General features: G+C 36.2%; 1 pseudogene; it reads left to right on the forward strand.

Moving 5' to 3' along the window:
- Nucleotides 1-9,303: 9,303 nt before the first annotated feature.
- Nucleotides 9,304-9,847, forward strand: LOC109674514 (calcyclin-binding protein pseudogene; annotated as a pseudogene).
- The last annotated feature ends 735 nt before the right edge of the window (nucleotides 9,848-10,582 follow it).

Consider the following 10,582-nt stretch of genomic DNA (forward strand, 5'->3'; position numbering starts at 1 on the left):
GGATCTAGTTTCAGTTTTCTGAAAAAACTGTTTCTAGTTTCATATTTCATGTGGATATTCAGTTTAGACAAAAACCACATGATCATCTCAATGGAAACAGAAAAAGCCTTCAACAAATTTCAGCATCCTTTCATGATAAAAGCTCTGATGAAAGTAGGAATAGAAGGAATGTACTTCAACATAATAAAGGCTATTTATGACAAGCCTATAGCCAACATCATACTAAATGGGGGAAAACTGAAACCATTTCCTTTGAAGTCAGAAATGAGGCAAGGATGTCGATTCCCTCCACTCTTATTCAACATAGTCTTGGAATTCCTAGCTAGAGCAATAAGAAAGATAGAAGAAATAAAAGGAATACACATAGGAAAGGAAGAAATCAAACTATCCCTATTTTCAGATGACATGATCTTATACTGAAAAGACCTGGAAAACTCCACCAAAAAAACTCCTACTGAGCTGGTGAAATGGCTCAAGTGGTTGAGTGCCTGCCTAGCAATATGCATCCCTGAGTTCAAACCCCAGTACCACCAAAGGAAAAAAAAAACTCCTAGACATCATAAACAGCTCAGCAAAGTAGCAGGATACAAAATCAATTTACAAAAATCAGTAGCCTTCCTATATGAACAGACTGAGAAACAATATAGGAAAACAATTTTATTTATAGTAGCCTCAAAAAATGAAGTACCTAAGAATAAACTTAACAAAGGAAGTGAAAGACTTCTACAATGAAAACTATAAACTACTGAAAAAAGAAATCGAAGAAGACTACAGAAGATTGAAAGATCTTCTATGTTCATGGATTGGCAGAATCAGTAGCATGAAAATGGCTATACTATCAAAACTAATCTATGTTCAGAGAGTCTCCATCAAAATTCCAATGACAGATATCACAGAGATTAAAAAAAATCAACCCTAAAGTTCATTTGGAAGCACAAAAAGACTGTGAATAGCAGGAAAAAAATGAGCAAAAAACGCAATGCTGGAGGTATCAGAATAACCAAATTCAAACTATACTACAGACCCATAGCAATATTTAGGGTCTTTAAAGTATAAGATAATATTATCTTTGAACAGAAATGCCAATGTTTATTGCTTTTATTTCTTTCTCCTGCCTTATTACTCTTGCACTGCATTTAATAAGATGAAGTCAGTGGATACCCCTGTCTTGTTCCAATTTTAGAGTAAATGCTTTTAGTTTTTCAATTTCTGTATAGTGTTGGTTGTCAGTAGTTTGTCATATAAATCTTTGATTATAATGAGTTAGATCCTTGTACTCATAGTTTCTGCAAGGATTTTATTATGAGGCATGTTGAATCTTATTGAAGGATTTCTTGCATCTATTGAGATGATCATGTGATTTTGTCCTGGATTCTGTTTACGTGCAGTATTATGTTTATTGATTTGTGCATGTTAAACCATTCTTGCATTCCTGGAATGAAACCAACTTAATGGTGGTGTATGATCTTTTAGATGTGATGTTGAATTGGGTTTGCAAGGATTTTTTTGAGGATTTTTGCATTTATGTTCATTAAGTAAGTATGTCTGTAGTTTTCTTCTTTTGTTGTGTCCTTATCTGGTCTTGGTTTTGGAGTAATCTTGGCTTTGTAAAGTGAGCTTGGAAATGTTCATTCCCTTTCTATTTTATGAAATAGTTTAAGGAGCATTGGTGGTAATTCTTTTTGAAGGTCTTGTAAGATTCTTCTTACTGCCTTTCCTATAGCCCACATTTTTCTGGTAAATGATGTCTTAATTTTCATTTGATTTCAAGTATTTTTAAAATTTCTTCCCTAATTTTTTCAATGTCCCACTGATTGTTCAAAAGTATATTGTGGCGGATTCCAAGATGGCAGCTAGAGGGAGGAAGCAGAAAGTGTGCCTCCTAAAGTAAAATCTTGGAGAGATGCTGGAGACACACCTTACAGGAAAAACCACCAAGAAGAGGCAAACTTTGAGTCCTCCACACCCCCAGCCCGTGTGCAACATTCCCACTTCAAGTTAAACAGAGAAACCAGGAAGGCTCCTGCACCGCCACCAGACGGCAGTGCCCAGACAGCTTGGGAAGATGCGGACCACAAGGTGAGCTAAGCAGCACACAGTACTCCCACAGACAACTCTGAGCTAGATCAGCATAGCCTCCCAGACAGACCGACCCCCACCCAGGGAAAAAAGAGAAACTGAATAATAAGCAATAATAAAAAAGACACATAGCAAAGAGGGTGGGGTGCCCTGAGCACTGAAGAGGGGAGAGGGGAAATCCCTCACAATAAGCCAGCTGGAGAAGGCAAGGAGTGGCGGCACATGCCCAGCAACCAGGAGCGGGAAAGCTTGTAAAAGTGGAGGTGGGAGGAAAACTCCACAGGAGAGGGGGGAAGACCCACTTCCCATGTGATCTGTAAATAAATATGCTGGCCTGAGAAAGCTAATGCAGTGTCACCTCCCCCAGTGTGCTTGGAAAGGGGAAAGCTTGTAGCAGTGGCGGTCGCACCCAGGAGAACTCTAAATAAACAAAGGCTGAGGGGCCAGGTGAGTGTTAAGCTCACTCCTGAGATTTGCATAAATAAAGCCTCCAGCAACAGCAGGCTGAGAGCAGTGGGCAGGCGAGCCACAGCCTCAGATAGCCATTCATAGAACTGTCTCCAGACTCTTTTTTTTCCCAACCTTTGATGAGACAACAATAGAACTACACCTGCATGCTGAAACATTTACTGAAACTGTATTGCATTTGAACTTGGGACACTTTGTGGTATTTTTTGTTTCATTTGGTTTGGTTTGGTTTTTTTCCCCTTTGATGAGACAATGATAGAACTACTTCTGAGACACCATCTACAGGATTGCAGGCTGAGGGACTAACACCAAAATTATTAAAACTGAAACTTTATTGCATGTGAACTTGGAGATTTTTTTATTTTTATTTATTTTTTTTATTTATTTTTTTTCTCAAACCTCTCTCTGTCTCTCTAATGCCTGTTCAGCTGACTGTTGATTAGTACACCATCTCTCCCTCTTTATATATTTGAAACTTTTCTTTGTTTGTTTTGGGTTTTTTTGTCTGTTCACTTGTTTTTCCCTCTTCCTTTAACTTCTTTGCTTTCCCTCTACTCTCACCCTTCCATTCTAAATATCACCATTGTTATTATTACAAGCTAGAAAATACTTAATTGCACACAGTACAGGGACAATACAACACCAAAAGCAATGACAGGAAGACAGAAAAAACAGGGACCCCACAGCAAAAAATTAGTACAGGAACCAGACAAAAATGAAGAAAACAGATACTCAGATCCAGACTCCAACAAAATGAAGACAAACTATGCCAAAGAACCTAATGAAGCCCTCAAGAATAAAAAAGAAGAGATATTACAGGTACTCAATGAGAATTTCATAGAGATGTTACTGGATATAGTCAACCAAAATGTAGAGAAGATACTCAAGAAATTCCAAGACAACAAAAATAGAGAATTTGAAAAACCACAAGAAGAAATAAAAGAAACCATAGAATTACTGTTTAAACACCAAAGTGAAACAAAGAACATGATTAATAAAGAGATAAATGAACTCAGGACAAAAGTAGACAACATTAAAGAGGAAATGACTCAGGATATGGAAAACTTCAGAAAAAAGAATGAAACAGAATTGCAAAACGAAATGGAAGGCCAACCCAGCAGAATAGAACAAACAGAAGACAGAATCTCAGAGCTTGAAGATGAAATGGTAATTAAAGGAAAAACTGAAGAACTATTAATTAAACAACTCAAGACCTGTGAAAAGAAAATCCAAGAACTCACTGACTCCATCAAAAGACCAAACCTGAGAATCATGGGCATTGAAGAAGAAGAGGTGCAAGCAAAGGGAATGTGTAATATATTCAACAAAATAATAACAGAAAATTTCCCAAATCTAGAGAAATCTATTCCCATATAGATGCAAGAGGCCTCCAGAACACCAAACAGAACAGACCAAAATAGATCTACCCCATGGCTTATTATCATTAAAACAACAAATACAGAGACCCAAGAAAGACTATTGAAGGCTGTAAGAGAGAAAAAACAAATAACATACAAAGGTAAACCCATCAAAATCACAGCAGACTTCTCAACAGAAACATTAAAGGCAAGAAGAGCTTGGGGTGAGATCTTCCGGGCCCTGAATGAAAATAACTTCAACCCTAGGATACTCTACCCAGAAAAACTATCATTGCTCCATAAATGGAGCAATAAAAGTCTTCCATGATAAGCAGAAACTAGAACAATATGTTGCCACAAAGCCACCACTACAAAAGATTCTTCAAGGGATTCTGCACACAGAAAGTGAAACCCAACATAACCATGAAAGGACAGGCAGCACCAAACAACAGGAAAAAAAAAAAAGCAAGAAAGTAGAGAGTAACCTCAACTTAGGCACACACAATCAAACCTTCAAACAACTAAGAAAACTAAATGACAAGAATCACCATATACCTATCAGTACTAACACTTAGTGTTAATGGACTTAATTCCCCCATCAAAAGGCACTGTTTGACAAACTGGATTAAAAAGGTAGATTCAACAATTTGTTGCATATAGGAGACCCCTGTCACCAACTGAAATAAGCACAGGCTTAGGATGAAAGGCTGGAAGAAGATTTACCAAGCCAATGGCCCCCGAAAACAAGCAGGAGTAGCAATACTTATCTCTGACAAAGTAGACTTCAAACCTACATTGATCAAATGAGATAAAGAGGACATTCCATACTAATAAAAGGGGAAACAGACCAAAAGGAAATAACAATTATCAACCTATATGCACCCAATGTCAACGCACCTAATTTCATCAAACATACCCTGAAGGACTTAAAGCACATATTAACTCCAACACAGTGGTCATGGGAGACTTTAACACCCCATTAACATCAATAGATAGGTCATCCAAACAAAAAAACAATAAAGAAATCCTAGATCTAAAATATACCATAGATCAAATGGACCTACTTGATGTCTACAGAACATTTCATCCACCTTCTACACAATATACATTCTTCTCAGCAGCCCATGGAACCTTCTCCAAAATAGATCATATCCTAGGGCACAAAGCAAGCCTCAGCAAATATAAGAAAATAGAAATTATACCATGCATTCTATCTGATCACAATGCAATAAAACTAGAACTCAACAACAAAAGTAAAGACAAAAAATATGCAAACAGCTGGAAACTGAATAACTCATTGCTTAATGAACAGTGGGTCATTGATGAAATAAAAGAGGAAATTAAAAGTCCTTGGAAGACAATGAAAATGAAAACACAACCTACCGGAATCTATGGGACACAGCAAAGGCAGTCCTGAGAGGAAAGTTCATAGCCATGAGTGCATATCTTAAAAAGACTGAAAGATCCCAAATCAATGACTTAATGATACATCTCAAACTCCTAGAAAAACAAGAACAAGCAAATCCCAAAACAAATAGAAGGAAAGAAATAATAAAAATAAGAGCTGAAATCAATGAAATAGAAACCAAAAAACCATACAAAGAATTAATGAAACAAAAAGTTGGTCCTTTGAAAAAATAAAGAAGATCGACAGACCCCTGGCAAACTTGACTAAAATGAAGAGAGAAAAAACACAAATAAGTAGAATCAGGAATGCACAATGGGAGATAACAACAAACACCATGGAAATCGAGGAAATCATCAGAGAGTACTTTGAGAACCTATATTCAAATAAATTCAAAAATCTTAAAGAAATGGACAGATTTCTAGATACATATGATCATCCAAAACTGAACCAAGAGGATATTAATCACCTGAATAGATCTATAACACAAAATGAATTGAAGCAGCAATCAAGAATCTCCCCAAAAAGAAAAGTCCAGGACCTGACGGATTCTTTGCTGAATTCCATCAGACCTTTAATGAAGAATTGATAGCAACCCTCCTTAAACTGTTCCATGAAATAGAAAGGGAAGGAAAACTGCCTAACACATTTTATGAAGCCAGTATTACACTTATCCCAAAACCAGGCAAAGACACCTCCAAAAAGGAGAACTCTAGGCCAATCTCCTTAATGAACATTGATGCAAAAATCCTCAATAAAATAATGGGAAACCGAATTCAACAACACATCAAAAAGATCATTCACTACAACCAAGTATGCTTCATCCCAGGAATGCAGGGGTGGTTCAACATATGAAAATTAATAAATGTAATAAACCACATTAGCAGAAGCAAAGACAAAAACTACTTGATCATCTCAATAGATGCAGAAAAGCCTTTGATAAGATCCAACACCATTTAATGATAAAAGCTCTGAGAAAACTAGGAATAGAAGGAAAGTACCTCAACATTATGAAAACTATATATGACAAACCTATAGCCAGCATTATACTTAATGGAGAAAAACTGAAACCATTCTCTCTAAAATCAGGAACTAGACAAGGATGCCCACTATCTCCACTCCTATTCAACATAGAACTGGAATTCCTAGCTAGAGCAATTAGGCAAGAAGTAGGAATAAAAGGAATACAAATAGGTAAAGAAACTGTCAAAATATCTCTATTTGCAGATGATGTGATCCTATACCTTAAAGACCCAAAAAACTCTACTCAAAAGCTCCTAGACACCATCACTAGCTATAGCAAGGTAGCAGGATATAAAATCAACATAGAAAAATCATTAGCATTTCTATACACTAATAATGAACAAACTGAAAAAGAATATATGAAAACAATTCCATTTACAATAGCCTCAAAATACCTAGGTATAAATCTAACAAAAGATGTGAAAGACCTCTACAAGGAAAACTATAAACTTCTGAAGAAAGAGATTGAGAAAGACTATAGAAAGTGGAGAGATCTCCCATGCTCATGGATTGGTAGAATCAACAGTAAAAATGTCTATACTCCCAAAAGTAATCTACACATTTAATGCATTCCCTTCAAAATTCCAATGACATTCATTAAAGAGATTGAAAAATCTACTGTTAAATTTATATGGAAACACAAGAGGCCACAAATAGCCAAGGCAATACTCAGTCAAAAGAACAATGCTGGAGGTATCACAATACCTGACTTCAAACTATATTACAAAGCAATAACAATAAAAACAGCATGGTACTGTCACAAAAATAGACATGAAGACCAGTGGAACAGAATAGAGGACCCAGATATGAAGCCACACAACTATAACCAACTTGTCTTTGACAAAGGAGCTAAAAATATACGATGGAGAAAAAGCAACATCTTCAACAAAAACTACTGGGAAAACTGGTTAGCAATCTGCAAAAAACTGAAACTAGATCCATGTATATCACCCTATACCAATATTAACTCAAAATGGATCAAGGATCTTAATATCAGACCCCAAACTCTAAAGTTGGTACAGGAAAGAGTAGGAAATACTCTGGAGTTAGTAGGTATAGGTAAGAACTTTCTCTGTGGAACCCCAGCAGTACAGCAACTAAGAGATAGCATAGATAAATGGGACTTCATAAAACTAAAAAGCTTCTGCTCAACAAAAGAAATGGTCTCTAAACTGAAGAGACCACTAACAGAGTGGGAGAAAATATTTGCCAGCTACACATCAGACAAAGGACTGATAACCAGAATATATAGGGAACTTAAAAAACTAAATTTTCCCAAAACTAATGAACCAATAAAGAAATGGGCAAGTGAACTAAACAGAACTTTCTCAAAAGAAGAAATTCAAATGGCCAAAAAACACATGAAAAATGCTCACCATCTCTAGTAATAAAGGAAATGCAAATGAAAACCATACTAAGATTCCACCTCACCCCTGTTAGAATAGTCATCATTAACGACACCACTAACAACAGGTGTTGGCAAGGATGCAGGGGAAAAAGGAACCCTCTTACACTGCTGGTGGGAATGTAAACTAGTACAACCACTCTGGAAAAAAATTTGGAGGCTATTTAAAAAGCTAAACATTGATCTACCATACGATCCAGCAATACAACTCTTATGGATATACACAAAAGAATGTGACTCAGGTTACTCCAGAGGCACCTGCACTCCCATGTTTATTGCAGCACTATTCACAATAGCTACACTATGGAAATAGCCAAGATGCCCCACTACTGATGAATGGATCAAGAAAATGTGGTATTTATAAACAATGGAATTTTATGCAGCCATGAAGAAGAATGAAATGTTATCATTTGCTGGTAAATGGATGGAATTGGAGAACATCATTCTGAGTGATGTTAGCCTGGCCCAAAAGACCAAATATTGTGTGTTCTCCCTCATATGGGGACATTAGATCAAGGGCAAACACAACAAGGGGATTGGCCTTTGATCACATGATAAAGCGAGAGCACACAAGGCAGGTATGAGGATAGGTAAAACACCAAAAAACTAGATAGCATTTGTTGCCCTCAGTGCAGAGAAACTAAAAGAGATGCTTTAAAGCAACTGAAGCCAATAGGAGAAGGGGACCAGGAACTAGAGTAAAGGTTAGTTCAAGAAGAATTAACTTAGAAGGTAACACACATGCACAGGAAATCAATGCATGTCAACTCCCTGTATAGCTATTCTTATCTCAACTAGCAAAAACCCTTGGTCCTTCCTATTATTGCTTATACTCTCTCTTCAACAAAATTAGAGATAAGGAAAAAAATAGTTTCTGCTGGGTAGTGAGGGCGTAGGTGGGAAGAGGGAGGGGTTGGGGGGTAAGGGATGGTGTGGGGGAAGGGGGGAGAAATGATCCAAACATTTTATGCACATACGAATAAAATAAAAAATTTTTTAAAAAGTATATTGTTCAATTTCCACATGTTTATAAATATTCTGTTACTTCTACTGGTGTTGATTTTTAGTTTTACTCCATTATGCTCTAATAAGGTACAAGAAATTATTTCTTTTTCTTTTCTTTTTCCTTTTTTTTTGTTTGAAATCACCATAAGAAAGAGACTAAGTGGAAAGGAGAAAAATAGAGGGGATGAACCAATTCAGGTTATAATACATGGAAAAGTCACAGTGAAAATCTCTGTTTAGCTGTCTTAAAAAAATAAAAATTCCCTTTTTAAAAAACAGAGACAAAGAATGTAAAACAAGTTCTGTCTGGGTTTGTTACCAATGGGTCGGCGGAAGGATATAAGGAAAGGGTGTAGGAGGGGTGAATTTAGTGGAAATATTACACATTCACAAATGAAAATGGAAAAATGAAATCAGTTGAAACTATTCCAGGAATGGGGGGAGAAGGAATAAAGGATAATGAAGGAGGGGGTAAATTCAACTATGATATATTGTAAGAATTTCTGTAAATGTCACAATATACCCTAAGTATAATAATAATATAATTTAAAAAAAACAAGATGCAACGCAAATCACAGTAGAAACCAGAATTGAACAATGGAAAGCCAGCTGCTGTGGTTACTCTCATTACAATGGAATAGACAGTGAAAATCAATAATTATGGATGGGGTCATTCAGATAAGTTTATGAAAATCTACCTCACCTTAACTGGAGTTCATCAAGTTCCCACTGAGATTGTGCAAGTACATTTTCAGAGAGGTCATTTGATCTTTTGGTAAAAGTCTAACTAGAAGGAGTTACTCCATGATTGTGAACAGCATTTTGAAAACCATCTCTGTGGAAGGCAGTTCAAAAAAAAAGTCAAAACTGTTACAGTTCTTATGTAGAAAGAAAGCAGATAACACACACTGTAACTACTTGACTCAAGTTGAAAAAGAATGCAAAGAGAAAGAAAAGCCTTCCTATGACCCTGAAACAGATCAGTGAGGGATCAATGAATGTTTTAAAGAAAATTTATGACAGAAGATGGAGATGATACAAAGCATTAATAAAGCCTGGGTGGCATCAAGAGAGAAGCAAGTCAAAGGAGAGACAGAATTTTGAGAGACTTTTATTAAGTCTTTTGGGGAACTGTGATGTGGAAATACTAATGTTTCCAATAAAGGAATGTTGTAGAGCTACACATAAATTTATCACACAGCCTTCTAAATAAAATTCTCCATTACTTACTGAAGAATTTATTTAAATAAAATATGCTTATTAAACAAAAAAAATTAAATCAGTAAGAAGAGTTCATGGTTTTAATAATCTAATCTGTTCTGCATGATGATGAAGACAAAAGATATTATGAGAATCATGATACCTTTATCCTTGGTTATTTAGTTTTTCTAAGCTGTCTTCTTTAATTAAACAAGAAAGATCACTTGCAATTGGAGTTTTGGGGGTGTTTGTTTTTGTGTTTTGGTTATACTGGGGTTTGAACTCAGGGCCTCATGCTTTTAAGGAGGCATTCTACCACTTGAGCCACTCCACCAGCCCTGATTGGGTATTATTTATGTTACATTAGAATATATAGCATTTCCAAATTTTCTTCCTTGCTCTCCCCTCCACCTTTCTGAGTGTGCTGCCTCTTTTCCAATCTTTGAAAACTCTGGATTAATCTAAGAAACCTGGACAATGAGAGGAATACAGATTCTCAATGTTTAACATTGGTGATATTATAGTGTGAGACAATAAGCCCACTCCTAAAATCTTTTCTTATCTAAGAATCCTGCATTAACTGAAACTCAGCTGTGGATTACTGCTGTGAGTATCATTGTCAAAGCTGCCCCTGTGTGT

The sequence above is a fragment of the Castor canadensis genome, chromosome 9, assembly GCF_047511655.1.
Source record: "Castor canadensis chromosome 9, mCasCan1.hap1v2, whole genome shotgun sequence".
Taxonomy (NCBI): Eukaryota; Metazoa; Chordata; class Mammalia; order Rodentia; family Castoridae; genus Castor; species Castor canadensis.